The following is a 24,393-nucleotide window of genomic DNA, read 5'->3' as shown; positions in this document are numbered from 1 at the left end:
AGAAATAAAATAAGCTATGAAGACTCCATAGCCTCAATAAATATTAGACAAAAGTTCTGAGGAGTAATAGGAGTTAATATAGATGTTTTATTTTAATAATATGAAAACTATTTTAATGTTTCGCCTATCCAAAATTTCATTGGTAAAGGTACACTATCCATTAATAAGAAATAAAATTTTTCTATAACTTAGCATAATTGGGGGAAGAACAGTGGTTAAAAATCCCTTACCTTTCTCCAAATTTATAAGTAGGATGTGTGAACTTGATCATTATCTAGGGATCAGTATAGGTATTTGATCTATCACTGAATACATATTTAAAACCTCTGCAGAGTATGAAAAGACCTACCAGAACTTGTGCTTTATTGGCCTCAGTTGGCAACAACTCACTGGCACTTTGAACTATGATGGTACAATGAGATTTGAGTTTTATAGATTCTGAAAAATAAGTGTTCAATTTCTGTTTTTCCAGGATAATGTTAGACAACTTCTGATTCAATCTAGCATTAATATAACAGAACTATTGATTTAAATCAGGAAGGTACACAAAGGTCATCTAACCTAACCTTCTTAATATACAGATAAGGAAATTGAGAATCAAAGAGGTTAAATGAATTGTCTGAGACCACAAAAGTAATGTTGGAACAAAGATTTGAATTCACATCCTCTAAAGTTAGAGACTCTTCATTTTCTTCATCAGCTTACTGATATAAAGACAGATGTTTTAGGAAATATAATTAATTTCCAAATGATGCTGGGTAACTTGGAAAGATTCTTCTTTTCTAGAGCAGTACTTTGTTCACATATATAACAAATTAATAGATAGGAAGACCAGAGAATCATATTTTAAGCTAACTTACCCCTCAATCACTCTGTGATAAATATAGGCAGCTGAAGAAATCGAAGCAGAGAAAAAAAAAACTGTAGAACTAAAACTAAGCATATATCTTCATTCTCATTGCTTTTGAAATATAATTTTTTATATGGGTTTGATGACATCTTTAAATATGCATGGGAAAAATCCCAATTTATGCATTGTTCTTGATTTCCTTCATAATCCTGTGCAGTATATTTCAAGCATTTCAAAACATAATTCTAAGAAGTCTATGTGGTTAACCATACTACCAAAGGAATCAAATGACAGAAGAAACGGTAACAATTCCTTGGGGGCCAGAATCAAGATGGCAGAGTAGAAGGACTGAATTCCTCTAGCTCTCCCCTCGTAGTCCATAAGATACTTGGAAAACATGAAGATAAACAAATAGCATCCAGCCCTGGCCCAGCCCCAGGGCAGCAGCACCACGCACTTTTGGAGTCTTCAACCTAAAGATCCTGGAAGTCTTGCTAATCTGGGTCTAACTTCTGAGTGTCAGTCCTGGGGTGAGGAGGTGCACTGCTGCTGGCATGGTGAAGCTGGTGGTGGCTGTGGAGAGGGATTCATACTTGTAGATCCTGGGCAGAAAAAAGTGTTTCTGGTTAACTACAGACCAGAGCACATGCCAGGAGAGAAGTAAACTCCAGGAGAGGAGTAAACACTTCTCCCTTTATTGTGCCAACTTGGAGAAATAGAGAAATTACAGGTCCCTGAAGTAGACCCTCCATTTGGCAGAGGATTCAAAAGTCAAGTAACTGTCTGGAAAAATGCCCAGAAAAGGGAAAAAATAAGACTATGGGAGGTTATTTTCTTGGTGAAAAGGTATTTTCTTCCATCTTTTTAGATGAGGAAGAACAAAGTATATCATCAGAGGAAGACATAAAACTCCAGGCTTTCACATCCAAAACCTTCAAAAAATTATACAATGGTCTCAGGCCATAGAAGAGCTTAGAAAAGAATTATGAAAATCAAGTAAGAGAAGTAGAGGAAAAATTGGGAAGAGAAATAAGAGCGGCGAAGGAAAATCATGAAAAGTGAGTCTCAACAGCTTGCTAAAAGGGACCCAAAAATGCTGAAGAAAACGACATCTTTAAAAATAATCTAACCAATATGTCAAAAGAGTTCCAAGTAGCCGATGAGAAGAAGAATGCATTCAAATGCAGAGTTGGTCAAATGCAAAAGGAGGGTCAAAAGCACACTGAAGAAAATAGTTCCTTAAAAATTAGAATGGAGCTGTTGGAAAATAATCACTTTATATAAAACCAACAAATTATAAAACAAAGCCAAAAGAAAGAAAAAATAGAAGACAATATGAAATATCTCATTGGAAAAATATATGAAAGAAAGATAACTTAAAAATTATTGGTCTACCTGAAAACCATGATAAAAAAAAGTGCCTAGACATCATCTTCTAAGAAATTATCAAGGAAAAATGCCCTGATATTCTAGAACCAGGAGTGAAATTGAAGTGGAGAGAATTCAGCAATGACCTCTTCAAAGAGATCCCAAAAGGAAAACTTCTAGGACTACTGTAGCCAAATTCCAGAGTTCCCAGGTGAAGGACAAAATATTACCGCAGCCAGAAAAAAAACAATTAAAGTATTGTGGAAATACTGTCAGGATAACACAAGATTTAGCAGTTTCTACACTAGGGGATAGAGGGGCTTGCAATATGATATTCCAGAGGTCAAAAGAGATAGGTTTAAATCCAAGAATCACCTACTCAACAAAACTGAGTATAACACATCAGGGGAAAAAATGGAATATTAATGAAATAGAGGACTTCCAAACATTCTTGTTGAAAAGACGAGAGTTGAATAGAAAATTTGACTTTCAAATACAAAAACCAAGAAAAACATGAAAAGGTAAAGCAAAGCTTTAAGGAATTTATTAAAGTTGAATTGCTCACATTCCTATATGGAAAGATGTTATTTGTAACTCATGAGACCTTTATCAGTATTAGAGTAGGTAGAGGAAATATATATATATATATATATATATATATATATATATATATATATATATATATATATATATATATATATATATACACACACACACACACACACACATATATATATGTAGATATACATATACATATATGTACATATATACACATAAATGTATATGTGTGTGTATATATACACACACACAGAGGACACATGGTGAGTTGAGTATGAAGGGAGAATACCTAAAGAAATAAAATTTACTGTTGAATGGAATGTACTAGGAGTAAGAGAAAGGAATAGTTAGAATACAGCAAATCATCTAGCACAAAAAGTGGGAAGAGCTTTTCCAATACATGGAAGAGGAAAGAAATGAAAAAAAAAATAATTGAGCCTTACTTTCAATGGATTTGGACATGGAAATCTATTTTACCCTACAGGAAGGCAAGGGGGCAAAGGGATAAGAGAGGGAAGCTAATAGAAGGGACAACTACTTGGGAAAAGGAATAATCAGAAGCTAACACTATTGTGGGAGGACAGGTCAAGGAAGAGAATGGAATAAATGAAGGGCAGGATAGGACAGAGAGACATGTGGTTAGCCTTTTACAATATAACTATCATGGAAGTGCTTAGAATCGTTACACATTTCTATTGACCTATACTGAGTTTTTTTGATGAAGGTCGGTCAAGGGAGGATGAGAGAGAATAGGGAATTCAGATCTTTAATATGGAACTCAAATCTTCATTTCCTTCTCCATAACTGAATATTACTGTAAAGAAAAAATGACAAATACATACAAACATATATATATTAGTGTGTATGTATGTATATGCATATGTATACATGTGTATATGCATATATGTATATATACAGGAGCATATATGTATGTATGTGTATACATACATACATACGCACATACATATATGTGTAATTGTGTTTGTGAGTGTGTATTACACAAAGACTATAACAATACAAATACTAAGATATAACCAAAAAACAATAAAGAAAAATGTTGCAAAGTGAAGTAAAACAAAATGCCTCCCAAAAGATAGATATCCCGATAACTCCCTCTCCTTTGCAGAGGTAAAGATAAACTTAAGTGATTTTTATTGGAGGAGTCGATATTGCTTAACAAAAATAAAAATAAAAAAAGATAAATTTTGATATAAGAATGACTTTCTTGGAGGGGTCAGGGGAGAAGTATAGAGGAAAATACAGATCACATAAAGGCAAAATATACAAAGACAAATCCATTTAAAAAGCAAAGAAGGGTATGATTTTTAACATCAGAAATTTGAAAACAACTTTCATTTCAGTTTCTGTTACTTTTATTGCTCCTTTTATTTGCATTACTATATTTTATTGTGCACTGTATATTTTCCTTGCGTTCTGCTATAGTTTGTTCATCCAGGCTACCATTCTGAGGCGCATAATTCAGTCTAGCTTTCTGTTTTTAAGACTGTTATTACTCTAAATATTTAGGTCTGTGTGCAACTTTTGAAGTTCTTGCCACAAAAGAGCAATTGTCTGAAAGTTAAGATCTTTTTCTTCAGGACAAAAGATATATATAATTTTATAATTTTTTAATGTAACAACAAATTATTTTCAAGAATGGATGGACCAGTCTAACAATTCACCAAAAGCAAGTTGACAAGTCTATCTTACTAAAGTCCTTCCAATTTTGATTATTCGGAACTTTTTATCATTTTTATTGCCAATGAATATGAAAAATCCCTTATAGTTCTTTAAGTTATATTCCTGATTATAAATAATTGTGAATACTTTTTATTGTGCTTTAAATTTGAATGTTCTGATAATTTCTGTTTAGTTTTGAAGGAATGAGTCAAAAACAACATACTTTGAAGTTCCATCGTTTTGATTTCATAAAAAATGAATTTATTTATTTTTAGTTTTCTACATTCAGTCCCTCAACCTTTGGAGATCTAAATTTTCTCCACCTCTCAATACTCCCTCCTCCCCAAGATAGCAATCTAATATAGGCTCTACATATACATTCATATTAAATATATTTTCACATTAATCAATAAAGAATTAGATGAAATCACAAGAAAGAAAAAAATACAAAAGAAAGAACAGTATACTTCAATTTGCATTCGTGCTCCATAATTCTCTGGATGTGTATGGTATTTTCCACCATTCTGAGTTTTCTTAGAACCTTCCATTGCTGAGAAAAACTAAGTCTATCAAAGTCCGTCATCACACAATGTCGGCGTTACAGAGTACAATGTTCTGCTGGTTCTGCTCCACTTACTCAGCATCAGGTCATACAAGTCTTTCTAGGTTTTTGTGAAGACCGCTTGCTCATCATGTCTTATGAAGTATTAGTATTTCATTACACTCGTAGACCACAACTTGATTAGCCATTCAAAAACTGATGGGCATCCCCTCAGTGTCTAGTTTTTTGTTTTTTGTTTTTTTTTTTTTACCACCAAAAAAGAGATGTTTTAAATAGTTCTGTACACGTGGGTTCTTTTCCCCTTGTTTAGATTTCTTTGGGATTCAGAACTAGAAGTGGTAATGTTTATAACTGTGGTAACGATGTATGTATTGTCTATGGTCAGACAGTGGAAGCCCTATCTATTGGTCTTTCTGTTTGTAATTCCTGCTTGTAAGTTTCGTTTGTGTTTTCTCTGAAGTTCAGAGTACTGACTTTTTCCCTGAAATAAGTGAAGGATATATGTGCTTGATTAAAATAAGATTGTTTACCCATTCTAAGGCTACTTTCCTTAGAAAAGCAGATCTAAGAATCTGTGCAACTGACTCTCCTATATATGCCAGGGTGTTTGTTGTTTTGTGGTACCTCAGGGATGTTTTAATTGGCATCTCTCTAATCAACAGTGATATAGAGCATTTTTTCATGTAATTATAGATTTTCCTCTGAAGACTGTCTATTCATAACCGTTAATCATTTATCAATTGGGGAACGACCTATATTCTTATAAATTTGGCTCATTTCTCTATATGAAATGAGACCGTAATCACAGATACAAATTGTAAAAATTCTTTCACAGTTTTCTGCTTCCTTCCTAATCCTGATTGCAGTGGTTTTGTTTGTGCAAAAACTTTTCAATTTATTGTAATCAAAATTATACATTTTACATTTCATAATGCTCTCTATCACTTATTCAGTCATAAATTCTTCTCTTCTCCATAAATCTGACAGGGAAACTATTCCTTGCTCTCCTACATTGCTAATTGTATCAATCTTTACATCTAAATTGTGTACCACTTTTGACTTTATTTATTTATATAGTGTAAGTTATTAGTCTATGATCAGTTTCTACAATACGCTTTTTCAGTTTTCCTAGCAATTTTTGTCAAATGCTGAGTACTTACACCAGAAGCTGGGGTCTTTTGATTCATCAAGCAGTAGATTATTATAGCCATTGACTACAGTATCTTGTGTAGCTAACTTATTCCATTGATTCACCATTCTGTTTTTTACCAAGTACCAAGTAGTTTTGATGATTGCTGAATTATAATACAATTCCACATCTGGCATAGGTAGACAACCTTCCCTTCTATTTCTTTTCATTAATTGCCTTGATATTCTAGAACTTTTGTTATCCTAGATGAATTTTGTTATTATTTTCCCAAGCTCTAGAAGACATTTTTGGTAGTTTGATTGGTATGGTGCTGAATAAATAAATTAATTTAGGAATAATTGTCCTTTTTTAAAAAAAATTATTAACTTGGCTTACCAATGAGCTACTGAGGTTTTTTCAATTATTTAAATCTGAGTTTATCTGTGTGAAAAGTGCTTTGCAACTGTGATCGTATAGATCCTAGGTTTCTTTTGACAGGTAGACTCCCAAATATTTTATAATGTCTACAGGAACTTTTTTCTCATCAAAATTTATTTATGTTTTTTCAATTTTCAACAATCACTTCCATAAGTTTTAAATTGTCTCCCCCTCCTCCCCTCTCCCCAAGACATCATGCAATCTTATATGGGTTCTACACATACATTCCTATTAAGCAAGCACATTTTCATGTTAGTCATGTTTAATAAAAGAATTAAAAGAAATGAGAAAAAGCATGAGTTATAAACTAAACAAAACCAAACATAACAAAAGAGAAAAGTCTCATTCATTCTATTTTTCTATTTCATTGTTCTTTCTCTGGATGTGTATAGTGCTTTACCAGCTCCTGCTGGTCTAAATTGCAGGCTCCACAGTAGGGACACACAAAGGCGGATTTGTTGGGAATATTACTGGGAATGGGCTGGGATGTTGGCACCACTGGAACAAATTTGAGACAGGTGGCCATCTGCTCCTGGACCTTCATGCAGGAAGAAACGTGTGGCTTCATCTTTGCAAGAGTCACCTTCTTGCTACAGCCCTGGCATGGAGCCTTGTAGGATGACAGCTGCTTTTCACATTGGAGGCTTTGTACACTTTCTTTGGGTCAAAGGGCATTCAGCAGAGTGGGCAGAGAGGAGATGGCACCTGGAGACATGACTGTAAACACTCCTCAGAAAATGTGTGTCTGCAGCTGTTGATGGCTATAGGGGCTGTGGTAGACCTCCAGGCAGATGGGGCAGCTGTACTTGGCTTACAGGCCACTCTCGCTGCCAGTGTCAGGCCGGGTTGAGGACTGCCGGGTGTTGGCGGAGGCTCTGACTGGGGAATGTTGTCGCTGCTGTGGCTAGGCCACCAGAATTTGAAACATTGACATGGCAGGGTCCAGCCCGCCCCTGCCTGAGGGCACCTCATACCGGCCCCCCCGACACCCAGTCTGCGTTCGGGCTTGGTCTTTGGCTCAGTCCTGGCCCGGGTCCACTTCTGTTACTTTTGTTGTTGATGCGATCAAGTATGCTGATAGTTTTCCTAATATTAACCAAATCTGCATCCCTGACATAAATCCTACCTGATCAAAGTGTATTATTCTAGTGAAAAGTTGCTGTAATCTTTTTTAATGTAATTTCTATTTAAAATTTTGCATTGATATTCATCAGGAAAATTTATTTACAGTTTTCTTTCTCTGTTTTTGTTCTTCCTGGTTTAGGTATCAGCACAATATTTGTATCATAAAAAGAATTTGGAAAGAATCCTCCTTCATCAGTTCTCCCAAAAAGTATTTATAGTATTGGAATTAACTGTTCATTGAATGTTTAACAGAATTCACTTTTAAAACCATGTTGCCCTGAAAACTTTTTCCTACGGAGTTCATTGATGGTTTCTTCAATTTCTTTTTCTGAGATAGGGTTATTTAAGTATTCTACTTCCTCTTCTGTTAATCTGGGAAATTTATATTTTTGTAAATGTTCTTCTCACTAAGATTGTCAAATTTATGGGCAAACCATTGAGCAAAATAATTTGCAATTATTGTTCTAATTTCCTCTTCCTTAATGGTGAATTCATTCTTTCCATTTTCGATACTGGTAATATGGTTTTCTTCTTTCTTTTTCTTAAATCAGATTGATCAAAGTTTTATCCCTTTTACTGTTTTTTCCCTGGAAACTAGCTTTAAGTTTTATTTATTAGTCCAATAATTTTCTTAATTTCAATTTTATTAATCTCTCCTTTGGTTTTCAGTATTTCTAATTTGATGCTTATTGTGGAGTTTTGAGTTATTTTTTCTAGCTTTTCCTGTCTCATGACCAATTTGTTGATCTCCTCTTACTGCATTTTATTCATATAGGCATTCAAAGATAAGTGTGTGTCTGTCCTTCATTGCCAAAGAAGACCGTGTCATCAGAGAAATAATGACATGACTTGCACTTAACTTTGTTTAGAGTGAGGGGGGGCTGTGCACGTCACCAGACTCACTTCTCTTCCAGAGCCATCTGAATTCAGTGACCAGATATTCATCAGGATGACTGGAGATGACCCAGGATGAGGCAATTGGTGTTAAGTGACATGCCCAAGGTCACACAGCTGGTGAGTGTCAAGTGTATGAGGTGAGATTTGAACTAAGGTCCTCCTGACTTCTGCACTGGTGTTCTATCCGCTACACCACTTAGTTGCCCCTATTCAAAGAAATGACTTCCCTTTAGATCTGCCTTTGCTGCATCCCATAAGTTGTGGTAGGTTGCCTCATTATTGTCATTCCTTGAATGAAGTTATGGATTATTTCTATGATTGGTTGTTTGACCTACTCATTCTTTATCATTAGGTTATTTAATTTCTAATTAATTTTGGTCTATCTTTCCATGGCCCTTTATTACATATAATTTTTATTGTATCATGATCTGAAAAGGATGTATTGACTATGCCTTTCTGCCCTGGATTGTGAGGATTTCATGCCTAGTACATGGTCAATTTTTGTACATATGCCTTGTGTTGCTGGGAAAAATACATGTTCCTTTCTATCTCCATTGAATTTTCTCCAGAGGTCAATCATATCTACCTTTTCCAGAATTTTATTCATCTCCTTAACTTTTTTGTTTATTTTGATGTTAGACTCATTAAATTCAGAGAGAGGGAGTTCTAGGTCCCCCACTAGTATAATTTTGATGTCTTTTCCTTCCTACAATTCCCTTAACCTCTCCTCTAAGAATGTGGATGCTATACCACTTGAAGCATGTATGTTTAGTAATGATATTGCTTCATTGTCTGTGATGTCTTTTAACATCATATAGTTTCCTTTCTTATCTCTTTTGATTAAATATACTTTTGTTTTTGATATCTATGAGATTAGGATTGCTACCCTGCATTTTTTTTTGTTCTTAAGTTAAAGCATAATATGTTCTGCTCCAACCTTCTTCCACTACCCTGTAAGTATCCCAGGGTTTCACATACGTTTCTTGTAAACAACATATCGTAGTATTATGGTTTTAATCCGTTATGCTCTCCCCATATGTTTTATGGGAGAGTTCATCTTCTTCGCATTCACAGGTATGATTACTATCTGTTTCTTTCTATCCATCCTATTCCCCCCTCCCATTTATGCTTTTATTTCTCCCTTTCCCTGTCCAAAACCGTTTTGATTTTGACGCTTGTTTCCCTCAGTCTTTGCTCCCTTCTATCAGACCCTCTCCCTTTTTTTCCCTTTTCCCTTACTACTTTTTTCCCTCCTTCTAACTACCTTTTCTTTTTTTTTCACCTTTCTCTTCCTACTGCTTGTAATGCAAGTTAGATTTCTATACCTAAGTAAGAATGCTATTCCCTCCTTGACCCAAATCAGATGAGAGGAAAGCTCAAACAAATGCTCTTCTCCCTCCCTCTTCCATTATAATATATTTTATGCCTCTTCATCTGATGCAATTTACCCTTTTCTGCTTCCTCCTTTCCTCTTCTCCCTTTACATCCCTTAATTAGACTTTTTATCATCACATTAGGTATCTTACACCCACTCCCTCTATGTGTTTCCCTTTCAGATTTCATAATGAATATACCGTTCTCAAGATTAGCAAGTATCATCCTCTTATGTAGAGATATAAACCGTTTCCCCACGTTGAATAAAAATTTTTCTTCTATTTTTCCCCTCGCATACCTACTGCAGCGGCAATGAGCTCTGTGCTTCTCTCTCACCTACTTTTGCTGGACTCCTGTGATGTGCTGATCAGTTTGGTAACTGAACTGCCACTGGAGATTCATCTCCTATGGGGCTGTTCCTGCTCTGCTATTGCCTGTCTGCACTGGTGTCTTCTATATATACTGCTGTCCCTTAGGCCATTTTAACATATCCTTCCTACCTATCTTTCCCACTGTCCTTGGCTGGATATCTGCCACACTTTGTCTCGCAGTATTTTCAGCCACTCTAAAATTCATTCAGATTCACTCCTTAAAGGTATCTGAGGGAATTTGTAGATGAGCATAAGAGAGTCCCTGCTTTCACTCCACCATTTTGCCTATGTCTCTGTACAGCAACTTTAAATGGAATTTCTCTTTCTATGTCTTGTTGCTTGGCTTTGTTTTATCTATATCTACACACACACACACACACACACACACACACACACACACCCTGACAGACACACACATATATGTGTGTGTGTGTGTGTATATATATACATATATATATATATGTATATATATATGCATATATATATACACATATATATATATGTGGGGGAGAGACAGACAGACAGACTGACAGACAGATATAGATATAGCGAGAGACAGATGCCAATTATTTAAGTGGGTTTATTACATATCCTGCAAATTTGCTAATGTTTATTATTTCAAGGAAGTTTTTAATTGATTCTCTAGGATTCTCTACATGTCACATCTGCAAAGGGCAATAACTTTGTTTCTCCTTATCCTATTCCAATTCTTTCAAATTATATTTCATATTTTATTGTTAAAGATAACATTTCTAGAACATTACTGAATAACAGCAGTGGTAATGAGCATCCTTGTTTAACTTCAGATCTTATTGGAAATATTTCTAGCTCATCCCCACTACATATAATGCATGCTGATGATTTTAGGCAGATGCTGCACATTATTTTAAAGAAAGCTCCATTATGCCTATGCTCTCTAGTGTTTTTTAATAAGAATGAGTGTTGTATTTTTTTTTCAAAACCTTCTTCTGCATATATTGAGAGAATTGTAGAGTTTCTGTGAGTTTTGTTAATGATATGATGGATTATGCTCATAGTTTTCCTAATATTGAACCAGCCCAGCATTCCTGGTATACAACCACCCTGGTCTTAAGTGTTATTCCCATGATAAGTTGCTGCGATCTTTTTGCTAATGTTGCATTTAAATACTTTGCACATATATTCTTTATAGAAATTGGTCCATAAAATTTCTTTTTCTGCTTTGATCCTTCCCAACTTAGGTATCAGTATCGTATTTGTATCATAAAAATAATTTGGTAGGACTCCTTCCCTGCCTCGTTTCCCAAATAGACTATATAGTATAGGAAATAATTGTTCTTTAAAGGTTTGGCAGAATGAACTTGAAAATCCATTTGGCGCTGGAAAACATTTTCTTAGACATTTCATTGATGGCTACTTCAATTTCTTTTTCTGAGGTGGGGTTGTTTAAGTATTTTATTTCCCTTTATGTTAATCTAGGCAATTTATATTTGTATAAATATTCATCCATTTCACTAAGATTGCCAAATTTATTGAGAAACAATTCGGTTAAATAGTTCCTAGTTATTGTTTTAATTTTCACTTCATTGATGATGAATTTATTCTTTTCATTTTTGATAGTGATCATTTGGTTTTCGGATCTCTTTCAGGAAGTAACCAATGGATTCTTTCAATATTTATTTTGCCCTCTGGTTCTATAATATCAGGGCAGTTTTCCTTGATAATTTGATGAACATGATGTCTAGGCTCTTTTTTTGATCATAGTTTTCAGATAGTCCTATAATTTTTACGTTGTCTCTCTTGGATGTATTTTTCAGGTAAGTTGTTTTCCCAGTGAGATATTTCACATTATCTTCTATTTTTTTTCATTCTTTTGATTGTGTTTTGTAATTTCTTAGTTTCTCATAAACTCATTAGCTTCCATCTGCTCCATTCTAATTTTTAAAGCAGTATTTTCTTCTGTAAGCTTTAGAACCTCCTTTTCCATTTGGCTAATTCTGCTTTTTAAAGCATTCTTCTCCTCATTGACTTTTGGACTTCTTTTGCGAATTAAATTAGCCTATTTTTAAAGATATCAGTTTTTTCAATATTTTGGGGGTCTCCTTTAGCAAGCTATTGACTCACTTTTCATGATTTCCTTTTATCACTCTCATTTCTCTTCCCAATTTTTCCTCCATCTCTCTTCAATGATTTTTCAATTTCTTTTTGAGCTCTTCTATGTCCTGGGATAATTGCATATTCATTTTGCAGGTTTTGGATGCAGAAGTCTTGAGTTTTAGGTCTTCCTCTAATGGTATACATTGTTCTTCCTCATCCAAAACGATCTAAGAAAATGCCTGCTCATCAAGAAAGTAGCCTTCTATAGTCTTCCTCCCCCTTCTTTTGGCATTTTCCCAGTCAATTACTTGACTTTTGAGTACTTTGTTAAGTAGAGTATATACTCAAGAAACCTGCAATTTCCCTGTTCCTCCACAATCAAGGGATAGGAGTTTACTCCTCTTTTGGCCTGCTCTCTTGTTAGTGAGCAACCACAAGCACTCTGTTCTGCCCAGAATCTGCCAGAAAAGTTCCTTCTCCAGAGGCTCCACCAGTTCCACCACCAGCACACTTCCTCATCCTAGGACCACCACTCAGGGCTGAGATTCAGATCAGAGAATCAATTTCCCCAGGGTCTTTAAGGGAGGGTTTCAAAAATGGACCCTGTCACTGCAGTTACTGCTGCCAACAGGGTCAGACTATGTTCCCTTCTCACCTGCTTCACTGACCATTAAAGCTGTCTTTGATATTTGTGGGTTGAGCAATCTGGGAACTGCAGCTGTTTCTGGGGATTCTTTCCTCTGAGGCCTCAATCAAATGTATTTTTGCTTTTGCTTTGTCTCAGATCAGGATTGCTACCCATTCTTTTTTTTTATTTCACCTAAAGCATGATATTTGCAGCTCTAGCCTTTTACCTTTATCATGTGTGTATCCCTGTTTCAAGTATGTTTTTTTTTGTTGCAAACACCATATTGTAGTATTGTGATTTTTAAACCTTTCTGCTATTGACTTCTTGTTTGTAGTAGAGTTAATTCCTTTCACATTTACACACATTTACATCTATGGTTAATTTTTATGTCTTTGCTCTCCTTCTTACCCCCCAAACTTTATTCTTTTCTTCTCCCTCCACAGTAGAGTTATTCTTTAACCACTGCCTCCTCTTCAATCCTCTCACTTCCCTCCCCTTTTTCTGAGTGTCCGCCTTAGGAGCCTCCGAACTGCCTAGGGTATGCAAGTTAGTTTTCTATACCTAAGTGAATGTTATTCTATCCTTGCACCACATCTCATGACAATAAGGTTCAAACACTGCTCCTCTTGCCTCTTTTATACTGTAATATGTCTTTGTGTCTTTTCGTGTAATGTAATTTACTATTGTCTGGCTCCTCCTTTCCTCTTCTTCCATACAATCCCTTTTCTCCTCGTGATATTATTTTTAACCATCCCATCAAAGTCAACTTAAACCTACCCTCTTTGTTTATGTATAACCCTTCTAGATTTTGTGATAAAACGTACAGTTCTCAAGAGTTGCAAGTATCTTATTCCCATGAAGAGATGTAAACAGTTTACCCTATGGAAAACCGTGCTCCTCCCTTTTTCCTGTTTATTTTTTTATGCCTCTCTTGAGGGGTTTATTTGAAGATCAAACTTTCCATTGAGTTCTGGTCTTTTCATCAGGAAAGCTCTGAAGTCCCTTATTTCCTTGAAAATCCATTTCCTCCCGTGAAACATTATGCTCAGTTTTACTGTGTAGTTGATCCTTGCCTGTAATCCAAGCTGTTTTGCCTTAGAAAATATCATATTCCTACTTCTTCTATCTTTTAATATAAAGGTGCAAGGTCCTGCATAATCCTGACTTTGGCTCCAATATGTTTCACTTGTTTCTTCTGGCTCTTGAAGTATTTTCTCCTTGATCTGCCAATTATGAAATTTGGCTCCAATGTTCCTTGGTATTTGCAATTTGGTATCTCTTTAAGGGGGGGGATAGGTGAATTCTTTCTAACACAACTTTACCCTCTGGTTGTAGCACCTCAGGGCAGTTTTCCTTGATTTCTTCAATGATGCTGTCCAGGCTCTCTCTCTCTCTCTCTCTCATCTCTCTCTCTCTCTCTCTCTCTCTCTCTCTCTCTCTCTTCTCTCTCTCTCTCTCTCTTCTCTCTCTCTCTCTCTCTCTCCTCTCTCTCTCTCTCTCTCTCTCTCTCTCTCTCTCTCTTCCTCTCTTCCCCCACCCCCCCCCTCTCTGTTTCATATAGCTTTCAGGTACACCAATTTTTTTTTTTAATTTTCAGTCCTGGATTTATTTTCCTCATCAGTGTTTTGTTTTTGTTTTTGTTTTTCAATGAGGTATTAACAATTTTCTTCTATTTTTTCATTCTTTTGATTTTTTGACTGATTTCTGATATCTCATAAGTTAAACCTTCCATTTAAGGATTTTTTCAGTTAGTTTTTATATCTGATTTTCCATTTGGCCAATTTTTTTAAAGATTTGTTTTCTTCAGTGCATTTCACCCTCCCCCATTTTGTCAGTTATATTTTTAAAGAAATTGTTTAGTTTTTCTTCTACCTCTCTTATTTTACTTTCAAAATCCTTCTTGAACCCTTCTAATAAAGCTTTTGGGACTTGAGACCAGTTCATATTCTTCTTTGAGGTTTCATATGTGAGTATCTTGAGAGTTTTGTTCTCTACTTAATTTTTGTTTCGATGTTTACTCACCAAGGTACTTCTCTACATCCAGTGCGGGACTCAGGAAGACCTGAGTTCAAATCTCACCTCAGACACTTGACACTCACTACCTGTATGGACCTTGGGCAAATCACTTAACCTCAACTGCCTCATCTTGGGTCATCTCCTGTCTTCCTGATGAATATCTGGTCACTGGATTCAGATGGCTCTGGAAGAGAGTGAGACTGGTGACGTGCATGGCCGTCCCTCACTCAAAACAAAGTCTAGTGCAAATCATGTCATTATTTCTCTGAAGGCATGGTCTTCTTTGGTAACGAAGGATGAACACACACTTCTCTGGGTTCATTGTCTTTATTTGTTGCTTTATGTTCAAATTATTTACCCTTTTTTATGACTTTTCAATTTGATCTCTGCTTCTGTGGCCTAGTGGCAGTATTCCTGGCTTCTTGTTATGGGCACTAGGGATCTGGTTCCTGTTTTTGCCTGCTGGGAACTCAAGTGCTGGCATATGAAGGCTGCAGTGCTATGGTGCCTTACATGGTGATGATCTGGAGCTGGTGGTGGTAGCTGGTTTGTGTCTGGTGTTTATGCTTGCTGCCTCCACTACCCTGGTACTCAGGATTCCCTGCTGATTGGCTGAAGTGGGGCTTGCTGCTGACTTGTTCGGACACCTCCCATTTCATATTTGTTAGCCACAGCCATAGGGACATTTCCCATTAATCCCCCTATTTTCTGGAGGTAAAAGGCTGCTGTACTTTGTCTTTCTGCTTGTTCCACTATTCCAGGATTTTTCCAGGGGCAATGTTCTTGTGTTTTTACGATCAATAAGGGTGAGTAAGAGCAACTTACTGCTGACTTCATCTTGGCTCCCAGAAGTTGAAATAGGTGACTGCCAAACATCCTCTCTTTGGGCTTATAGCTCTAGAAACAGCAACTGGTGCTGCATACCCTGTGCAAAACTGATCTTTTCTCTCCCAATTCTGACACCCTCCTGGTGACCTTCTAAATCGCATTTTTTTGAGTTAGGAAAGTCTGGAAATTGCCACTGCTGCCAGTGTTTCAGTCACCCAAAGTCTGCTCCAGCTTTGTGGAATCATGAAGCCTGCGTTAGATTGTGCTCTTCTCCCCATTCATTGCCACAGACCTACAGATCTATCTTTTTTTTATTAAAGTATCATTTTTAAAATTTGTTCTTAACACAGTTTATGATAGATAAAGCAATTCAAAGTTTTGGTTAGGTGATACATTTTTTAAAAGCATTTACAATATGGACGACATAAGAATTTTTTTTGACATTAACCAACTGAGACACAAATAATATTTCTGTTGCTAACTTCACAATCTCTTGATCTAATTGTCTCCACAGTATTATTAAGAATTAAAGGACCCTAACTTAATGTTGTTGGTCTAAAGTCCTATGCCCAATAGCTTAATTTAAGACAACCTCGGATGTTCCCCTACCCATAATAAATAATTGAATAGATCTGGTATTAAGCTTACAAACCTTTTGACTATAGGAAAATGCCACCAGTAGTAAGGACATTGCAGGGATACAATATGTCTCCAACTTCATGTCAACCACAGGCAGGATTAGACTATCCACTTGCATTCAGTCAGGTTTAAAGTCTGCCAGGTGTCAGTGGGGAAATTGAGTCAAGAGAATCCCACCTCAGCCCATTCTGAACAGCAACTCTCCTACCCATTCTTTGAAATCACCTATGCAGCTCATACCAGCATCTCATCAGCTTACTGGCATCATGTATTAGAGGCTCAGATCGGCTTTCTTGCTACCCATAACTGGAGTTAGACTCAGAAGAACAGTCACGTAATAGTCCCATAGTATCTAAAAATGGCAAGTTCTAATAACCAGGTTTCAAATATGATTATAGTTTCACTTTGACTAAGGAGCATCTTTCGAGGCAAGTCTTAAGTGGCTTACATGCTTTTCTATACATGTTCTTGTTCCTGATTAAACGGCAATCATAAAATCAAATTTACCATTAAAACCTTGACTTTTCCATCAATGCCAAATTTTACCCGAGGTTACTTTACTCTTGGAAATTTAGACTGAAATTCTTTTCTCCAAACTAAAGATGTCATTGATTTATTCTCAGTAATTAATTTAGTCTATTGATTTAATACTAATTGCTTTTACCTCACTTTGTAACATGTCCAATTTTTATCCCCATCACTCCCCTCTCCCCTCTTCCTAAAACCTTGCATTCTGATTATTCCTTCCCTCAATGTACCCTCCCCTCCATCACACCCCATCCCTCTCCTATCCCCATCTTCTCTCTTTTCTTGCAGGGCAAGATGAATTTCCATACCCCTATCCCTGTAGTTCTTATTTCCCTATTATATGCAATAAAAATTCTCAGCATTCTTTTCTAATACTTTGAATTCCAACTTCTCTCTTTCCCCAGCCCCACTAAGAAGGGAAGCAATTCAATACAGGCTAAATGTGTGTTCTTTTGCAAAAGACTTCCATAGTAATCATGTTGTGCAATACTAATTATATTGCCCTCTGACCTATTCTATCCCCCCCTTATTTTCCCCCCTATAATTGACCTTATCCCTTCTCAAAAGTGTTTATTTCTAGTGACTCCCTTCTCCCATTTGTCCTCCCTTCTAACATTCCCCTTGCTCCACTTGTCGCCTCCTCTCCTACTTTCCTGTGATGTATATAAATTTTCATATCAAATTTAGTGAGCCTGTTATTCCTTCCTCAGCCACAGGTGGGGAGAGTATCTTTATTTCCCGCCCCCATCCCCTTCTCCCTTATCTCTGCCATTGAATAAGATTTTTCTTATCTCTTTTATGAGTTATACCTTGCCCCATTCCATTACTCCCTTTCTCTTCCCGGAATTTTCCTCCTTCACCTCTTAACTTTTATTTTATTTTATTTTATTTTATTTTATTTGTGTGTGTGTGTGCGTGTGTGTGTGCGTGTGTGTGTGTGTGTGTGGATATCATCTCTTCTGATATAACACACCCTGTACTCTCTATCTATCTATGTGTATGTGTGTGAGTGTGAGTGTACAATCTCTCCACCTACCCAAATACTGAGAAAAAGTTCAAGAGTTAAAAATATTTTCTTTCCATGTAGTAATGTAAACAGTTCAGCTTTAGAGAGTCTTTTATCATTTTTCTTTTCTGTTTACCTTTTCAGGCTTCTCTTGATTCTTGTCTTGGGAAGTCAAATTTTTAAATACTGATATGGTCTTTTCCTCAACATGAAATCTTGAAAGTCACTGAATGACCATTTTTTTCCCTTGAAGTATTATATTCACATTTGCTGGGTAGGTGATTTTTGGTTTCTATCCCAGTTTCTTTAACTTCTGAAATCCCACTCCAAGCCCTTCGATCCCTTAATGTTGAAGCTGCCAGATCCTGTGTTATCCTGATTGCATTTCCACAGTACTTAAATTGACTTTTTCCAGCTGCTTGCAGTATTTTCTCCTTGATTTGGGAACTCTGAAATTTGGCCACAATATGCCTAGAAGTTTCTCTGTCCGGGTTTCTTTCAGGAGGTGAATGATCAATTCTTTCAGTATCCATTTTGCCCTCTGAATCTATAACATCAGGACAGTTTTCCTTGATAATTTTATGGAAGATAATGTCTAGGCTCTTTTTTTCATCATGGCTTTCAGGTAGCGCAATAATTTTTAAATTATTTCTCCTCGATTTATTTTTCAGGTCAGTTGTTTTTCCAATGAATTGTTTCACTTCATCTTCTATTTTTTTCAAATTTTTGGTTTTGTTTACTAACTTTTTGGTTTAACTCATTCGTTTCCCTGGACTCAATTCTCTCACAACGAATTATTTTGTTCAGTGAGCTTTTGAACCTTCTCCTCCATTTGTCTAATTATACTTTTTGAAACCTCCTTCTCCTCGTTGACTTTTTGCACCTCTTTTCCAATTGAGTTAGCCTCTTTTTAAAGCTGTTATTTTCGTCAGCATTTTTTTTTTTTGGTTTTCCTTTCGTAAGCTGCTAACTTCTTTTGTAAGGTCTTCTATTGCCTGAGCCAAATTTAAGTCCCCTTTGGAGGCAGGGTCCTTGACTTCCTCTGACAGTATGCCTTGTTCTTCCTCATCCAAAAGGATGGGGGGAGACACCTGTTCCCCTAGAAAGTAACCTTCTATGTTTTTTTTTTCCCTTTTCTGGGAGTTTTCCCAGCCAGTTACTTGACTTCTGGGTTTCCTCTCCACAACCACCTAGCCTCCAGTTCTGCCCAGCTAGTGTTTAGGGGCTGAGATTCAAATGCTGCTCCCAAGTTTTAGGACCTTTTGGTGGGGGTGGAGCTGCTATTCAATATGAGATTAAGATCAGCTGCTCAGGTAGGTGCAGGGCCGCCACACTGGGTCCAGTTCCCTCTGGGGGTTTATGTGGAGAGCTTCAATAATGGATCCAGGATCCTGCCTGTTTTGACATCCCCTGTCCACTGCTGCCTCCACTGCTGCCTCCCAAGGGGGCCTGAGTTATGGGGACACCCTGCTCCCCTCTCAACCAGCTGAAAAGTCCCTGTCACTGACCTTTGGCGCCTGTGGGTTTAGAGACCTGTGCTGTTGCTGGAGATTCTGTCCCTGAAGCCTGCTCTTATCTGCTCCCCTCAGTTCCACGTGGTCAAGGCAGGGTTGGGCTCTGCTCCGCATCTGGTGGCTGACTGACTTTTCCCGTCGGTTTTTCCGGTCTCTCTGGAACGGAAATCTCCTCTTCTCTGTTGTTCTGTGGCTTCTGCTGCTCTAAAAGTTGTTGAGAGTTCTTCTTTACAGATGTTTTATGGGCTGTGGGGTAAGAGCTAAGCATCTGTGTATCTTTCTACTCTGCTGTCTTGGCTCCTCCTTATCTTTTTTTCAAAGATGAGTACATTCAGCCTTGCAGGGACATAATTTTGAACAGTGATTTGTCTCATTCTTTCTTTTAAATCCTATTCCACTCAATTCTCCAGTTTCTCCTGAATAAAGAGTAACCCTAAGTATTGCTGTTTTTCTTTTAACATTGAACTTTTTTCATAAATGAAAGTTCTATAAAATTGACAATCATTTTTAAGGTCTTGTTATGTGCCTGACACTGTGCTAAGCGGTGGGCAAATAAAAAGGGAAAATCTATATACTTTCAAAGATAACACAGTCCACTGATGGAGACAACATGAAAACAGCTACATACAAACAAGATATATTGGATAAGTTGGCTATACATACGTGGGGAAAGCACTAGAATTAAGGGAGATAATAAAAGACTTTCTTGCAAAATGTGAGATATCACCTATGAATTTAAGAGAACCAGAGTAGCCAGGATTTGGAGATAAGAAGAGAGGGAATTCTCTTCATGAAGGATGGCCAGTGAAAATTTAGAGTTGGGAGAAGGAGCGTCTTGTAGAACTAGATCAGTTCTCTGCATTGCAGAATTGAGTATGCTGATAAATATTTAACAACTGGCTCTCCCAAAAAGTATAACCAACACAATTATCAAGTTAAATCTGCAGTATTAACACTTTATCATTTACTTAAGCCTTACTTACTTACTTACTTATTGATGGAGACATCAATAAAACAACAAATTAATTCCTGATTTGTAACATTTTGCAGATTCTGAGGTACACATGCTTATAGCAAAAATTGAACAACTAGACTTCATGAGAAGTTAAAAGTTTCAGCATACTACTCTAAACTAATTTTACAGTCCATGGAGAAGAGAAAGATGTATGAAATTTTAAAGGTAAAAAAGGACCATATTATGGAATGTTTTACAAACCAAATAAAGAACTTTATATTTGGTCCTTGAGGTAATAGGAATAACTGGAGTTTACTGAATGGGGGGATAACATAGTCAAACCTACAGTTCAGCAAGATAAATGTCATAGTTGAGTGGAGGATGGAGTAGAGCAAAGAGAGACTTGAGGCAGGAATAAAAGTAGTAGAGTATTTCAATAATCTAGCCATAACTTGATGATGACCTGTATTATATTGGTGGCAGTGTCCAGGAAAATAAAGAGATTTTCTAAGAAAGTAGAGTTATAGGAAAAATCAAGTATTGGAAACAAATTAGATATGAGGGGCAACAACAAAGCATCCAAGATAACTAGGTTGTGAGTCAAAGTGACTGCGTGAATGGCGGTACCATTAATAAGAATAGGAAAGTTTAAAACAGGGGAATGGCTTGATGCAAAAGATAATAAATTCGGTTTTGGAGATATTGAGCTTGAGATGTCTAAGGAACATCCATTTGAGTTTTCCAATAAGTATTTGGAGATACACGACTGAAGGTTAGCAGAGAGGTTAAGGCTGAAGATAGATACATATGTAAGTGTATACACATATGTACATGAATCACCAGTGTAGAAATGATAACAAAATCCAAAGAAGCTGAGAGAATAGAAGAGAGAGAAAATAATAGAACTTAAGACAGAATCTTGGAGAATATCCACAATTGGTGGCTGTGTCCAAGGTGAAGTTGCAGTAAAGGAAACTGAAAAAACAAGCAGAAGAACCAAGAGAGAACAGCATCACAAAAATCTAGAGGGAAGGGGGTATCAAGGAGAAGCTGATAGAAACTGTCAAAGGTTACAGAGAACTCAAAAAGAATGAGTACTGAGGGCAAGAAATAAACTATTTGACTTAACAATTAAGGGGATCATTACTAAATTTGGAGAGGATAGTTTCAGTTGAATGATAAGCTAGATTGCAGAAAGTTCAGAAGAGAAACAAGAAGAAAAGAAGTGGAAGTACTGATTGTAGGATTCCTTTTCAAGGAGTTTAGCCACGAAAAGGAGGATGATATCTAGAAGGAATGTGTGACTCAAGAGAGTTTTTTTTTTTTGTTAATAACGGGGACACAAGAACATGGTAATATGAACAAAGTAGCCAGCAGAGAGAGAAACATTGAATATTAGTGCAAATGAGGATGACAGAGAGGGTAGTGCATTAGATAACTGGGACGGAATAGGATCCCTTATGAAAATTTAAAGGATTGGTTTGTCAAGGAAAAGGGTCATCTTTTCAATTGAATTAGAAGGAGGAAGTAGTTGTGGAAGGTATTTCAGTGATATGAGGAGGCCTAAAGAGGGAGCTCTGAAAATATAGCTTCATTATTTTTTTCCATGAAGTATGAGACAAGGTTTTCAAATGAGAGGATAAGAAAAGCAAGATGTAGGAGGCTTGAGGGGTAATGGAAAGGTTTAGAAAAGCCATTGTGCTGAGAGGGATAGTGAATTTATTAGGTAGTTATAAAATGATTGCTTTGTTACAGTAAGAGTCCAACTGAAATTATGTAACCTTAATATTTTGGGGCTTACCACGATGTCATGCCTTTTCTATAGTTTTATTCAGAAGTCTTTGAGTTGGAGCAAAGGCAATGTATCATGGAGTGAACCCAAGCTTTAACTTTGTCATGGTAAGATTAACAATTAAATCAGGGGCCATGAATTGAGAATAAGGGACAGTATGGAATTGAATTGTTTCACCAAGTAGTCAAGTTGTGGAAGGAAGTTGTGTAACCAATGCAGGGGTGATAGTATGATGAAGAAAGAGGGTAGAGGGGCTAACATTTACCGTGAGAATATAGATCACGGTTAGAGATTAGGTTTTGGTCTCTCCTGGTGACTTATATAGTTTGTTGTTTGACGGTGAAACTTTGAAATGTAATTACTTTATGCTTTGAAATTACAAATATGAGTTTTTTCTTTTTTATTCATTTCTTTTTATTATTTTTATTGACGACTCTTTATATCACAAATATTTCAATGCTGTTATCCAAATAAAACCTTGCAAAACAAACAGTTAAACAAAAACATCCTTTGAATATCATGATTGATAATGCATGCAATATTTTATCCTACTATTTCCCTGATAGACAGTGAACAAGGAAGCATAATTTATTATGTATTTTCTTGAGTTTTCATTGGTCTATTTATCTATTTATCTATTATCATTTGCTTTTATAATCTCTTCTTTTACGTTTCCAGGGTCAGTATACGCACGTTTTAAAGTTTGTTCCTGCTCATTTAACCCTGCATAAGTCAATGTAAACATTGTCAAAGAATCCAAATTTTTTTCATTTCTTTTGCACCATAATATCCCATTAAATCCATATATTGTAAGGTTTTGGGCATATTCCTCAGTTGCTGATATTTTCCACGTATGGGCTATCATCAAGAGCATGGTTATAAATATCTGTTTATATGTTGGATTTTTTTTTCTTTTCCTTCTTTCCCTTCTTTGAAAGGAGATGCTCCACAGTGGGATTGCTTGGCCAAAGTATGTAGATAATGTAGTCTTTTTTTTTTCATAATTCCAATTCATAATACAAAAGGAATTTTGCTAGTTCACAGCTCCACCATCTAAAAATTCATCACTGGGATAAATGACTGTTTCCACTGTTGCCATCTTTGCAAATTTTCATGAAACAAGATCTTCAGGGTAATTTAAATTTGTTTCATAGTAATATTTATTTAGAAAGATTTTATATGGTTATTAGTACCTTATGATTTTATTTTTGAAAACTTCATATGCTTTAACCATTTAACTATTGGGGAATGGGAGCTGATATTATAGGTTATAGATGTGAATATTGATAGGAATACATGAAAATATGCAATATTTTATCAGTGATATTAAGATTTGGAAGTGACTTTAAAGTTCATTTAGTCCATCTTATTCATGTAACAGATAAGTAACTGAAGACTCAGAGAGGTTGTATTGTATGCAAGTTATATAAAGCTACATTCAGCACAAATCAAAGCCAGTATTCATAGCTAGATTTCATGACTCTAAAAGCCAGTTTTTCTTCCAATTTAAAACAATTCCCATAGTAACTTCTTTGGTCAATATTACACCATTTCATTGATACTGAATGGGAATTCTCTGTCTGTGAGTAATATTTCAAAAGATAATTCTCCGATATACGAAGATGATTGATTTTCCCCTCCTTTTCATACTAAAATTATACAGAAAATAGAGGGTGTTCTTACATCCCATTTTATAAAGTCTTCTGACTAAAGAACCAACTTTCTGTGTAGCATAAAATGAATTGCAAAGCACTAGAGCATAGTTCAAAAATAATGAATTCCATTAAAACTATGTAAGAACTGCGAGCTTACTAAAGTCAAATAAGTGGAAAAATGTTTAGCCACATGTTCCATATCTTTCAGCTCACAACCTAATTCACTCCATCACTTTTTTTAAAGATACTAAATATCTCTTCCTTTCTTAGCACTAGGACTAAAGAGTACTTTCAGCTGAGTTCTGAACACAGACAGTAGCTTCTAAAGAAAGAAAAAGAAAGGTTATATATGTTAGCAGCATACATAATAAATGTCACTTAAGAGCTATAAAAGTGTAATGGAG

The 24,393-nt window shown here is 36.1% G+C and overlaps 1 pseudogene; it reads right to left on the bottom strand.

Annotated features, from left to right (window-relative positions):
• Positions 1 to 6,949: 6,949 nt before the first annotated feature.
• On the bottom strand, positions 6,950 to 7,519 carry LOC140505695 (E3 ubiquitin-protein ligase RNF166 pseudogene; annotated as a pseudogene).
• Between the last annotated feature and the right edge of the window lie 16,874 nt (positions 7,520 to 24,393).

This window comes from Notamacropus eugenii, chromosome 1 (assembly GCF_028372415.1).
Source record: "Notamacropus eugenii isolate mMacEug1 chromosome 1, mMacEug1.pri_v2, whole genome shotgun sequence".
NCBI lineage: Eukaryota > Metazoa > Chordata > Mammalia > Diprotodontia > Macropodidae > Notamacropus > Notamacropus eugenii.
This window is presented reverse-complemented; position numbering and strand designations above follow the sequence as displayed.